Source organism: Mobula birostris, chromosome 4 (assembly GCF_030028105.1).
Source record: "Mobula birostris isolate sMobBir1 chromosome 4, sMobBir1.hap1, whole genome shotgun sequence".
NCBI lineage: Eukaryota > Metazoa > Chordata > Chondrichthyes > Myliobatiformes > Myliobatidae > Mobula > Mobula birostris.
The window spans coordinates 136,298,635-136,311,170 of NC_092373.1; the positions used below are offsets into that span (position 1 = coordinate 136,298,635).

The 12,536-nt window shown below is 38.7% G+C and overlaps 1 protein-coding gene across 3 annotated transcripts in view; it reads left to right on the forward strand.

The window, feature by feature from the left end:
• Positions 1-1,809: 1,809 nt before the first annotated feature.
• Positions 1,810-12,536, forward strand: part of kiaa1109 (KIAA1109 ortholog) — a 433,731-nt gene continuing 423,004 nt past the window's right edge. For 2 of the 3 annotated variants that reach the window (XM_072256106.1, XM_072256108.1), the window contains exons 1-2: positions 1,810-2,001; positions 4,742-4,828. The gene's annotated coding sequence lies outside the window, so the exon portion shown is untranslated. The remainder of the gene's footprint in view (positions 2,002-4,741; positions 4,829-12,536) is intronic. The other variant, XM_072256107.1, reaches the window with a different exon arrangement.

Sequence of the window (12,536 nt, forward strand, 5' to 3'; positions counted from 1 at the left end):
ACAATAGTTATTGGACCTGCTGACACAGTTTTATATTTGGACGCAAGTGTGAATGTGGCAAATTTAGGGTTAGGGTTAGGCCATATTCTCACTAAAAGGTCAAAATTACCAACAGTTTTATAGATAATATTTCATGTGAAATCTCATGATGACTTTTTCCACTGATGAGTTCCTGTAACATAAATCAGCTTCTATAAACATTAATGTCTTACAGAATAATCGAACATGACTATTCCTCCTGAAAGTACAATGCTATACATACTGGCCATTTGAAACGAAAACAAAAGGTGCTAGAAATACTCAGCAGTGGGGTTGCAATACACAGAAAATAAGTCTTACCATTGCAGGATAATGGCAGAACATTGTGGACTGAAGGACCTATAGTGCACTGTACAGTTCTATGATGAACATTTCTGTAATTCTTTGTTATTATATTGGTATTGTCAAAATATATCAGATACTACTATTACCTATGAGCCAACTGGAGGAAATATTTGGCAATTTACAAAGTTACTAAATGCCACATTCCCTATTTATTATCTGAGTGAATTGCTGTGGTTTACTTAAGTTATTTTATAATGCTTTATTATTACAACAAATAATGAAAGAACTGGTATACATGGTTTTATTTGATTACTAAAAAAAATCCATTGTGAAAGCATTAATCCATAACCATAGAACCATAGAAACTACAGCACAGAAACAGAAACAGAAACTATTTCCAGTAGTGGAAATAACAAAATATTTGTCCAAGGCTTAGATTAAACCTTTAAAAGTAGTTGAGGTATTGTAAGAGCCACCCTAATTATTCAAGTACTCTGCACATTGGTACGCTTGTTGCCAAAGATCTCAGCTTGCTTCATAGTTTCTTTCCTTAGGGTTTTTACTTCATAGATTGCTGTTTTTGAGCAGAGTCTTTCAGGTATATTGGGGAGGAAAACAGATCATTGCAATTACCTTCACTCCTCTTACTATTGAAATCTTAGTAATCATCCTTCAATATTTTCAAGGAGTGCTATCATTATGTATCTAACAACACAATGACAACCAACCTTGATGTTTGCGCTTTTAATTGTCTGGGAGAGGAATGTCACATTAAACCACGCGAAGATTGCACTTCACACAAAAATATTCAAGATGTTCTTATCAACAGAGATAAAATGTTGTTGCATGTCAACTGGGGCATATACCAGTTGACCAATAGTAAACGCTCAGTGACCACTGAGTATATATTCGTGGTCAACAGGCGCTATAGCCTATGGACGTTAAGCTTCAACGTGTTGTTCATTCAGAGATGCTCTTCTGCACACCAGTGCTGTAACGTGTTATTTGTGTTAGTGTCGCCTTCCTGTCAGCTTGAACCAGTCTGGCTAGTTTCCTCTAATTTCTATCATTAACAAGGCATTTTCGCCTACAGAACTGCCTGGATTTGTTTGTTTTTTGCACCATTCTCTGTGAACTCTAAAGACGTGAACATGCCAAATCAGCAATTTCTGAAATACTCAATCCACCTAGCCTGGTACGAACAACCTAGAATCCCATATCTTCCCCATTCTGATATTTGGTCTCGGGACCTCTACTTGCATCATTTTCAAACGATAATTCTCTTTTTCTTCTCCACGCCGGCTGGAGATGCTTCATTTTCCTGCTATTAGTTTAATTTAAACATACAAATGTGTTTTTAAAATTATTGAACTGTGTTTTAACAGGCCATTGAGCGGACTCACACACCACACGGCAGGCGCAGCGCAATGAGCGCAGGCGCAGGCGCGGAGCCGTTAGTGCGTCTCGCGAGAGCTGGCACCCGGCGACTGGCAGGAAACGTCATGTTGGAAATGGGCCGGGGAGAGGCGGCGTCGTGTTCCCGGAAAGCAGGGACAAGTGGAGAATGGGTCAGGTAGACAGGCGCTGTGCGAAGAGCGGTCGGGTGCTGTTCAACTGCTGCCGGGCAGTTCCTTCGTGTTACAGGAGAAAGTAACGTTTAGGCCAATGGCGGAACGGGTAAATCCATTTGACAACGCCAACTCCCTGTCCCATTTGGAATGAAGTGGGCCTAGGCTGATGGAATGTTGCGAGGTTTTCAGTCGTAAACATTAAAACAGTGTTACTGCCCACTGCTTGTCTGGGCAGTTATTGTGCTTCCTGTCATCGGAAACCCGACGTCTGTTGCTTCAGTGCAAGATCAGTGGGGCACATTGTTTATTCCAGGGAAAACAAGATTAATAATTAGAATAAATTCTAGCGGCCACAGATGTAAATGTATTTAATCATCGCTAATATTTCAGCTTGATTATCCTTCAGCAGTAAAGGGTCGTTCTGTATCTCCTCGATAGCTGCTTATCCTATTTCCATTGTTTTCCTTTGTCGTCTTCTAACATCTGTGTCTCACTTCACATTTGTACTATTGAGTGCTACTTCTTGGTCATAGATGTATAAAATCACTGTTTAGTTTCTACTCTGACTCTATTAAACACCAGTGGGGTAATAATGATTACCTTATATAAGATTCAGTGAAGTAGAGTGTTGTTGTATTTGACACCATACTTCACCGACCTTATCATTGATTTTAAAAATAACTAGTGTACATAATAGATTTGTTAGTAAAACACATATCTGATACACAAACCAGTTTGAAAGAATACATATTTAAATGGTCCAAATTTTAGTTTAATTCTCTCTAAACTCCAAATGAGAGAAAATGGAGAAATTATGCAGTTTTATCTTGTGGGTTTTAGAGGTAAATGTGTGTTTTGATCCTCTGCCCTATTCAGTAACAGCAGTTTGCTTGCAGCCCACACCTTAATCATAAAACTTGGCAGTTTTCTGCTTACCATGTACTGTCAACTGTTATTTGAGTGTCATACCTATTCTGGCTATTCCATGTCCATGCATAAGTGAAACGACCCCAAATGACTCAAAATGAACAGTATGTAATTTAGCAGCTTTGGGTGGGAGGTAGTAAATTTGTTGTTATTGGCTAATCTGTGACAAAGGTTATGGATGAAAAATACTCATTTCCAGTTTTTGTCCAGAGCTGAAGGGCTGGCTGTATTTGATACACAGGGGAACTGACAATTGGCTAAATTGACTTTACAACAGCAGCAGCAGCTATGCTTTTGCAGCATTATCTGTATCCTGCAGACTTAGAATCTTCCTTTAAGTTTCACTTCTCTTGCAAAACAACTGTTTAATACAATTATAAAGCTCAGTCAAGTCCATGGTGCTAGGTTCATTTCTGCTTCTAAGGCAGTTGTTATTTCTGGAGTTCGTTGACTCATAGAACTCAGTCAAGCTATCAAATCCAGGTGATTCCTGGTGAACGCAGCAGACCAGGCAGCATCTCTAGGAAGAGGTACAGTCAACGCTTCGGGGCGAGACCCTTAGTCCTGACGAAGGGTCTCGGCCCGAAACGTCGACTGTAGCTCTTCCTAGAGATGCTGCCTGGCCTGCTGCGTTCACCAGCAACTTTTATGTGTGTTGCTTGAAATTCCAGCATCTGCAGATTTGTTTGTGTAGGTGATTCCTCAATGCTTTTCAGAGCAAGCTGGTATAGAAATATTTAATCGCTTTCTACAATTAGTAGGAGAGCAAAGCTGTTTTACAGCTCTTGATTTGTAAGATTTAGAATTTTTGCATAATGCTTCAGTAGTTTTTTTGCAGTAGGACTGCTTATTTTGTAGAATCCTATCATGTTGGTGGTTTGCCTGGCCTGCCATGAGGAAAATTGCAGCTTTGGGTTGTGGGATAGTAATGGCATTTTAACTCAGGCTAACCATATTTTCTAGATGCCTTGAAGCAATAGCCATAATGTTTTCCTGCATTCTGTTGACAGGGGTTGGGCAAACCAGTCTGTTGTGTTTTATTCTCCTCACACAGTAGTGTCTTATATTCCGTCTTTTAATCTGCTAAGGTAGTTTCAGAATTTAAACACTTTGGAATTCTATTGCTAATGTGCCACCGCCATCCCAGCAGGCAATTTCAGAACCCTGACATCTTGGCTATATGGTGTTGAGATTTTGTCTGCATTTAGTCCACTTAATTTCTCTAGTATTTTCTCTTTGATATTATTTGTTTAATGGCTCAGCTATTTCTTCATCTCCTGAGAATAATTTCTCATGCAGCACAGCTTTTTTTATTGCTACTCCTTTAATTGTTGACAGTCTTTCAGTAGTTTTTAGATATTTTGCTAATTTATTGCCATGGTTTACTATCTTGCTCTATTATTTTTATTGCACTTCCTAAAACTACCTATGCTCTAGCTTACTACATAAGGCAATATTATAAGTCTCTTCTAATCGACTGTTATTTTAGTCTGTGGAGAGTCATGGATCAATTATGTGGAATATTTATTTCCCCATGGAATGTATAGTTATATTTTTTATTTAGAGATACAACATGATAATAGGCCTTCCGCTCCAGTAAGGCCAGCATTGCCCACTTAAACCTCTGTTACCAATTAACCTACTAAGTTGTAGTTCTTTGGGATGTGGATGGAAATTGAAGCACCAGGAAGAAATCCACACGATTACGAGCAGAACATACAAACTCCTTACAGACAGCACAGGAGGAAATTGAGCCCAGAGGTTGCATGTGCTGTAAAGTGTTTCGCTAACCACTATGTTACCATGACACACACAAAGTATTTCTTGAACTCTATTGCCAGTCACATAGAAACTGATTGCATATGTATTTTCTTAGTTTCTGAGTATTCTGGAGTAACATTTAAATTTATTATGTTTAGGTTTTGAGGTCAAACTGAAGGATGATTGTCAAGAGTTTTCACAATCCATATAGGTATTCTTCCAGGATATATCCTGTTTAATTTATGGTAAGTAATTTGATTTATTATTTTATTATTTCCTTTTGAGATATTCTAATTTGGTGCTATTTATTTATAACTGCATTAATCATGTAAACGCTTTGATTGAAAATTTCTGCAGTTAAATTTTGTAGCTTCAGCTTTGTGGATTAAATGTATAGTAGCAAACTGTGTTGAACATCAGGAGAGTATTACAAAGTGATAGATATCATGGGAGTGCTACAATGCAGTTAGACGATTGGACTTATAATCCACTAGCCTATTCTAATGACCCAGAGACATTAGCTCAAGTGCTGTTTTGACATACCTGGAATTTAGACTAATGTTTGTATTCTTGTTTATAAAGCCATCAGAGCATTTTTAAAAATAAAATATCTGGATTATCAATGTTCTTTAAGAAAAAATGTTGAAAACTCTTATCAGATCTGGCTCATAAGGGACTTCTGAAAGTATTTAAAGAACTATGAAATCTCCTGGTATCAGCTCAAACATGGATAAGAATGATTATCACCTTCAGTTGATGAATCAGTAGTTATTTGTGTTCCACCAGTCACGGAGAGTAGCAGGGTTAAGAATGTACTCTTGGGACTTAGCATTGTCATTAGCTATGCTAGCTGAGGTTTGAATTCTGTAGTTTGTCAAATTGGATCTGTACGGGATTAACCCAGAACAAGAGTTAAACTGACTTGATCTCTTCCTTGAAAATCTATCTGTTGCAGATGCACCTGCTATGAAATATTTCCTAAGAGTGAACACTAAACAGTGTCTGTAGGATCAAAGACCCTTATTACCTGTGTTGTGTTGCTGTTTAATTTTTCTCAGTGGGATAAATGAAGAATGAATCGGGCATTTCAAAATGGGATATTTTTGTGATGCTATGGACTATAAACAGTGGAAAATAGTATTTCACTGCATTCTTACGACAAAGTATTTCACTCATTCTGCCATTGTCATCAAGCCAGGGAACAATCATAAACTTTTTTGTTTTTATTGACGCATGTAATTCCAGCATGTTGAAGTTCAATTTTATTGTCATTCAATCATACACGTGAATACAGCTAAATGAAACATCGTCCCTGTGGGGCCAAGGTAGAAAACTCAGTGCATATGGTCACACACAACATATATACCTTATGAACCAGCACATACAGTCACAAAATAAAAGTTATCAAAATAATAGAACTCATCCCTGAGTGGCATGGCCTGAAGCTTGACAGGATGCCATAAAGTGCGAGATGCATTTTTATGTAAGACAGTACAGTATAATGTTACTGGCACTTATAAGCAGTAGTATAAATATGTGATACAGTAGCAATAAAAGGCGAAAAGTGACCAGTGCAGGATGAGAGTGTGTCTGTGAGTTTGAGAGTTGGGGGAGGTGGTGGCAGGGCATTCAGGCAGGGTGTACATGAGTGCTGGGTGGCAGCAGGGTGTTAAGATGTCTAAAAGCCTGGAGGAAGAAGTTCTGGTGCTTATTATGTGGAACCTTCTGCCTGATGGCAGGAGGTCAATGCGATTGTGGGAACATGGGAGGGCTCTTTGACAATTGGAGGCACGGTGTATGCGATGCTTCTGTTATATATCCTGAATAGGGGGAGGGAGAGAGACTCCAATAATGTTTATCAGCAGTCCTTACTATCTATTGCAGGATCTTGCGATCTAATGCATTGCAATTCCTGTACCAAACGGTGATGCAGTTGATCAGAATACTCGCGATGGTGCTGTGCTCCTACAGAACGTGGTGAGAACTGGGGTGGGGGGCTGTGAGAGCTTTGCTTGCCACAATCATCTTGGGGTGTGGAGGTTCTCCTGTGCTGTCTTGGCTAAAGAGAATGTGTTGAGAGACCATGTGAGATCGTCAGTAATGTGCACGCCGTAAAACTTTGCCCTGACTCCACAGAGATGCTGTTGATGTGTAGTAGAGAGTGGTCAGCCTGCACTTTCCTGAAGTCCACAGTCACCTCTTTAGTCTTGTCCATGTTGAGACTCAGGTTGTCGTGTTTACAGTGGTCTGCAAGCTGCAATGTGTATTGAGGTCAAGGCAATGCAATCATCTTCAGCCGCAAGATACCTCAGCCATCACGGGAGCTAGTCATCAGCAAATTAAATGTACTTTTTTGATATTTAAAAAAAAAACTGCTTTTAGTACAGAATAAAGCTCACGCTATAGGAACATACAACATCTCACTGTTCTGAAGACGATGATGCTGAACTTAATGCGTCTGTAGCTGAGGTTTTTCAGTGCAGCTACCATATTGGCATCTATGTGATATTTGTCCAGGAATGTTTTTTCCACATAGGCAGAACTCTAAAGTGCAAAACTGCTGACATATAATGAGGGACTGTACATTTTGAATAGCAAAACATACCTGTGTTTGCCATAGTTAAGTGATCCCACAATCAATAGATGAGACCAAAGCTGTGCAGTAATACCACATTTAACTGTGAATAGCGATGGATCGTTAAATAAATGTAGAAGGACTACAAACATCTCTACTCTTTGCCCAAGCTCTCCTCTACAATCACTCTGAGCACTGGTGCCCCACAAGGCTGTGTACTCAGCCCCCTGCTGTACTCACTGTACACCCATGATTGTGTACCCAAGTTTCCATCAAACTCAATATATAAGTTTGCTGACGACACAACAATTGTAGGCCGTATCTCGGGTAATGATGAGTTTGAGTACAGACAGGAAATTAAGAACCTGGTGGCATGGTGCAAAGACAGTAACCTATCCCTCAACGTCAGCAAGACGAAGGAATTGGTTGTTGACTTCAGAAGGAGTAGGGGACCACACGACCCAATTTACATCGGTGGTGCGCAAGTGGAACAGATCAAAAGCTTTAAGTTCCTCGGGGTCAATATCACAAATGACCTGACTTGGTCCAACCAAGCAGAGTCCACTGCCAAGAAGGCCTACTAGCACCTTTACTTCCTGAGAAAACTAAAGAAATTTGTCCTGTCCCCTAAAACCCTCACTAATTTCTATAAAAGAAAGCATTCTTCTAGGGTGCATCACAACCTGATATGGAAGTTGTCCTGTCCAAGGCTGGAAGAAGCTGCAGAAGATCGTGAACACGGCGCAGCACATCACACAAACCAATTGTCCTCCGTGGACTCACTTTACACCGCTCGCTGTTGGAGCTGTGCTGCCAGGATAATCAAGGGCACGACCCACCCAGCCAACAGACTTTTTGTCCCTCTTCCTTCCGGGAGAAGGTTCAGGAGCTTGAAGTCTCATACGGCCAGATTTGGGAACAGCTTCTTTCCAACTGTGGTAAGACTGCTGAACGGATCCTGACCCAGATCTGGGCTGTACCCTCCAAATATCCGGACCTGCCTCTCGGTTTTTTTTGCACTACCTTACTTCCCATTTTTCTATTTTCTATTTATGATTTATAATTTATATTTTTAATATTTACTAATTTTATTTTTAATATCTTTAATATCTAATATTTGTAATCCAGGGAGTGTGAAGCGCAGAATCAAATATCGCTGTGATGATTGTACGTTATAGTACCAATTGTTTGGCAACAATAAAGTATAAAGTATATGGAGGTTGGTGTATGACTGCCAAAGGGCTCAGGCATTTATGGCCACCACTTATAGGCACTCCTCTGTTTTCGTGGATGTTTGCAAAGAAAAAGAATTTCAGGATGTATATTGTATACATTTGTCTGATATTAAATGTACCTATTGAAACCTATTGAAATTCTAAGTGACTGACGCATCTGTCTTTTCCTGAGCTTATTGCCATCCCAGAAATCAGACTTCAGTCAATTAAATTAACTGAAATGCAAAATCCAAAAATGCATCAGATATAGCAAAGGATTTAGGACCAGAAATTTATGTGAACCGATCAGTGACTGTGTGTCATGCAAGCATCTCCTGAAACCTTTGTTTGTCACACTTCCCTACCTTCCCAAGGCTTTTCCACTTCCAGCAGGATAGGATTCAGGAATCTGGAATATTTTTCAACCAGTGAGTGCAAGTTCAAAAACAATCGAGATGTTGCATGGCTTGTGACAAAACAACCTACCTAAGGTACATTCTCGCCATTATTGGGTGCCGAATCAGTGACCGTGAAGCTGTTTCACATCCATATTTCCCATCATAGATGCTGCCTGACTTGCTGAGTTTCTCCAGCATTTTGTGTGTGTTTTGCTCAAAATTTCCAGCATCTGCCGAATCTCTTGTATCTATGATTTGCTTCTTGACCGGCTGTCTTCCTCCAGCAGCTCGTTCTTGTGCTTTAGATTCTAGCATCTACAGTCTCTTGTGTTTCAGACCTACTAGTTTGCTATGTTCTCCTGAAGGTATGCCTACTTTGAGGAATTTCTCTTTTTTTTTATTTGGGAGTTGTATGAGTTCTCTGTTTTGACTGCTTTTCGTCAACATTCTTGCCAAGACTTGATACCTGCATTTGTCACCCACCAGTGTCTGCCTGATCCCTCTTTCTTACTTTAATATGCTGGCCATCTTCCCTGATGTGAGCTCTTAACCTAAAATAATGAATAATGACCGTCCCATGACCTTCATAGATACTGCTTGACCAGCTGAGTTCCTACTGCACTTTTTTTTTTGTGAAAGGTGATGTTTCACATTGACCTTTAATCACAACCATTGCTTAGTCAGTGCAGTCCAGACTCTATTCCTTCTCTCTTGTAACACACACAAAATGCTGGAGGAACTCAGCAGGCCAGTCAGCATCAATGAGAAGGAGTTAACCCTTCATGAGTCCTGATGAAGAGTCTTGGCCCAAAACATTGACTGTTTACTCTTTTCCATCAATGCTACTGAGTTCCTCCAACATTTTGTGTGTATTACTTTGATTTTCAGCATCTGTAGATTTTCTTGCTTGCTGCTTCTGTTGTTTTGGTTTGGTTTCAATTATTAAGAACATAGAATAGAGGTAGGTAATGGGAATGGTAGGACTTCCTATGTGGTTTATATCCAGGTGAAGTTTAGGTTTCTTTATTTTATTGTTTATATATGTTTCTCAGCTGAGGTTTTCCTCTTTGAAAAGGCTATATATTAGTGAACTGACCACTTTGTGATTTGACAAATAATAATAAAATTCTGAATGATATGGTGCTAATATATTAGGATATCATAAATTATGAGAAGCTTGCAACCAAATAATCATTACAATAAACTGATTCATACTATAATTTTACTATGATTACCATTGAGGTAAGAGCTAACAAGGAACAAAAACACTGGTTGTAGTAGATTACAGGGTGCCTAACACATTTAGAGCAAAATTAATGGAGGAATATTTTATGATAAAGGTGGTACAGTATTGAGAAGGAACTTCAATTTTCTTGTGGCACAAGAATATAAAATGGCAAAATTCGTGTTAGAGATGAAGTCATAAATTGAGCTGAACTATTTTCTGAAACAATAGCTGTGGATCTACCCAAGCAATAGGGTATCTTGGTTTTTATGTCATGTGTTGGATTAATTAGTAATTTTCCTATGAATGATGATTGTGGGAAAAATCATCACAATGTAATATCTTTAATGTTTTATAGAGAGGCAGATTAGTTGATAAGTAGTCATGAGCAAGTTTAATAATTGTTTAAGGCTGATAACTTTTATACAAATATATTAGGTAAAACAATGGCAACCATTTAAAGTTGTTGTAAAATTCTCAGTGGGCGTAACTTATTTAGAAATGCTAATAACGATAATACAGATATATCCCTCTATATTGCAAATTGAAGAATAGAAACAAAAGGGTAAACAAAATGGCAGTGAAATAGTTAACATCACAAAAGAGGAAGTACTAGAGAAATGAAAGGAGCTGGATACAGACAAATCCATATCATGCTGGATTTCAAAGAGCTGAAATATAAACAAAAGCACAAAATGCTGCCAACACTCATAGGTCCAATTTCACTTTTCTAGCATATTCAATTTTTTTGATTTTCCAATTAAAGTTACTATGTTCATGATGCTCTTAAGTACTCAAGATTCTGGAACAGGATAAGCAAACTGGAAAGTAATAAACAGACTGTAACACTTAATGAATTAAGAGAAGTTGAAGTTACACTAAAGGAATTGTTTTTGACTGAGATGAACAAGATATGGACTTGAGACTATAATTCAAATTGAATTTTATTAAGTTCTTCAAAGATGTACAACAAACTTAAATGAGGTGGTATGTCTACAGTTGAGCCTAATAGCAATATCTCAATCTCTAAACTTCTCTAAGGTGCATGTTCAGTTCTTGCTATGTTGTGTTGACTAACTTTATAAAGTCTATCAATCATATGCAGAGTATTCCTGATTTAATCTTCTTCTCTGGGCTTGTGGTTTGGTACCTTGCCATGGCCAGCCAAGAATGGCTGCCAAAATAATTAGTTTGTCATTATTTTATTTGCTTCTCTGTGGCTTCTAGAAGGTTCAATATGCAGACCTTTCCTGAGTGGTTATCTCAACGTGTTCACTTCTCAGTTGAGTTTTCAAGTCTGTGGTTTCCCTACTTTCTTTTCTGACCTTGCACTCTGGCACAATCACATTAATGCTTGTAGCTGTCCTTTCCTAAGTGCCTTGAGGGAACAATACTTTGTGCAGTGCATTGTTCACTTGTACCTATTACTGAAGAATGACTAACAAAATTTATGTGCATAATTAAATATCGGGTCCTTGCCCTAGGCTTACAGAAGAAACCAGAATGTGTAGACAAGTTTGATTAACATCTATTGCTGTCAAAATTCTGTAATTCATCATTTAAGGACAGTATAACAAAACACTTGGGGAAATATATGGTTGGGCAGTGTCTTCATATGTTTGTATTGGGAAAATGCTTTGATAAACTCTATGGAATTAATTTTGATGAAGTAGCCAGCAAGATAGATAAATTGCAATTAGGGTTGGGAGCTTGCACGGCGGTACAGTAAATTCTGGTTAATCAAGACACATCGGGACCTGTACATTTTGGCCCTATTAAGTGGCTGCCTGTTAGCTGAAGTTTCAGGGAAATAGTTTAAAAAAGTATCACAAAAAGACAAACTACGTAACAAATTTTGTATTTAAATGAAATACAGAACAAATTAGAACATTAGCAATATTACAAAACTGTATTAGTTCCAAATAGCTATTGAAGGAGGAATTCATCCAGTGGAAGGTGTTGTGTTCTTTTGACTGACTGTAAATGAACAAAATCAGTGCAGATAATAGACTGCCTTCATACAATACTTTTGATGATTGCATCCTTCAAATCTTCATTTTCGTTGTAACATTTGAGGTTGTCAATCCCTTCAAATTCTTCATCATTCCTAACTTGAAGTAGTGGATTGGTTTCATTTTCACTCCAGGCCGTTTCTGGCACCTCCAAGCCTGAATGTTTGAAACTGCAGTGAGCAAAACGGTTCTGAATTGACTTCCTGCTATTTTCTCACCAACCATCAGTGATTAAAAGCCACTGCTTTTTGAACACAAGCACACGCAACTGACGTGTTTTAAAAACAGTTCACTCTAAGCACGATGTAGTGTCTAACAGCCACACAAGTGTACATGACTGATGCTAGTTAGAAGCAGTTTGGCACCAGTCTCCTATCTCAGGCAGTATATAGTGTCCCAAATAAACAACGGGAATTCCAGCTATGTTAAATGCTGTCCTGAGGGCCACGGTAAAACCTTCAGCTTGTGCCTCTTGAGGTGGTCCATTGTGGATTTTGAGGTGTGTTTCAGATCATTATCCTGTTGTAGA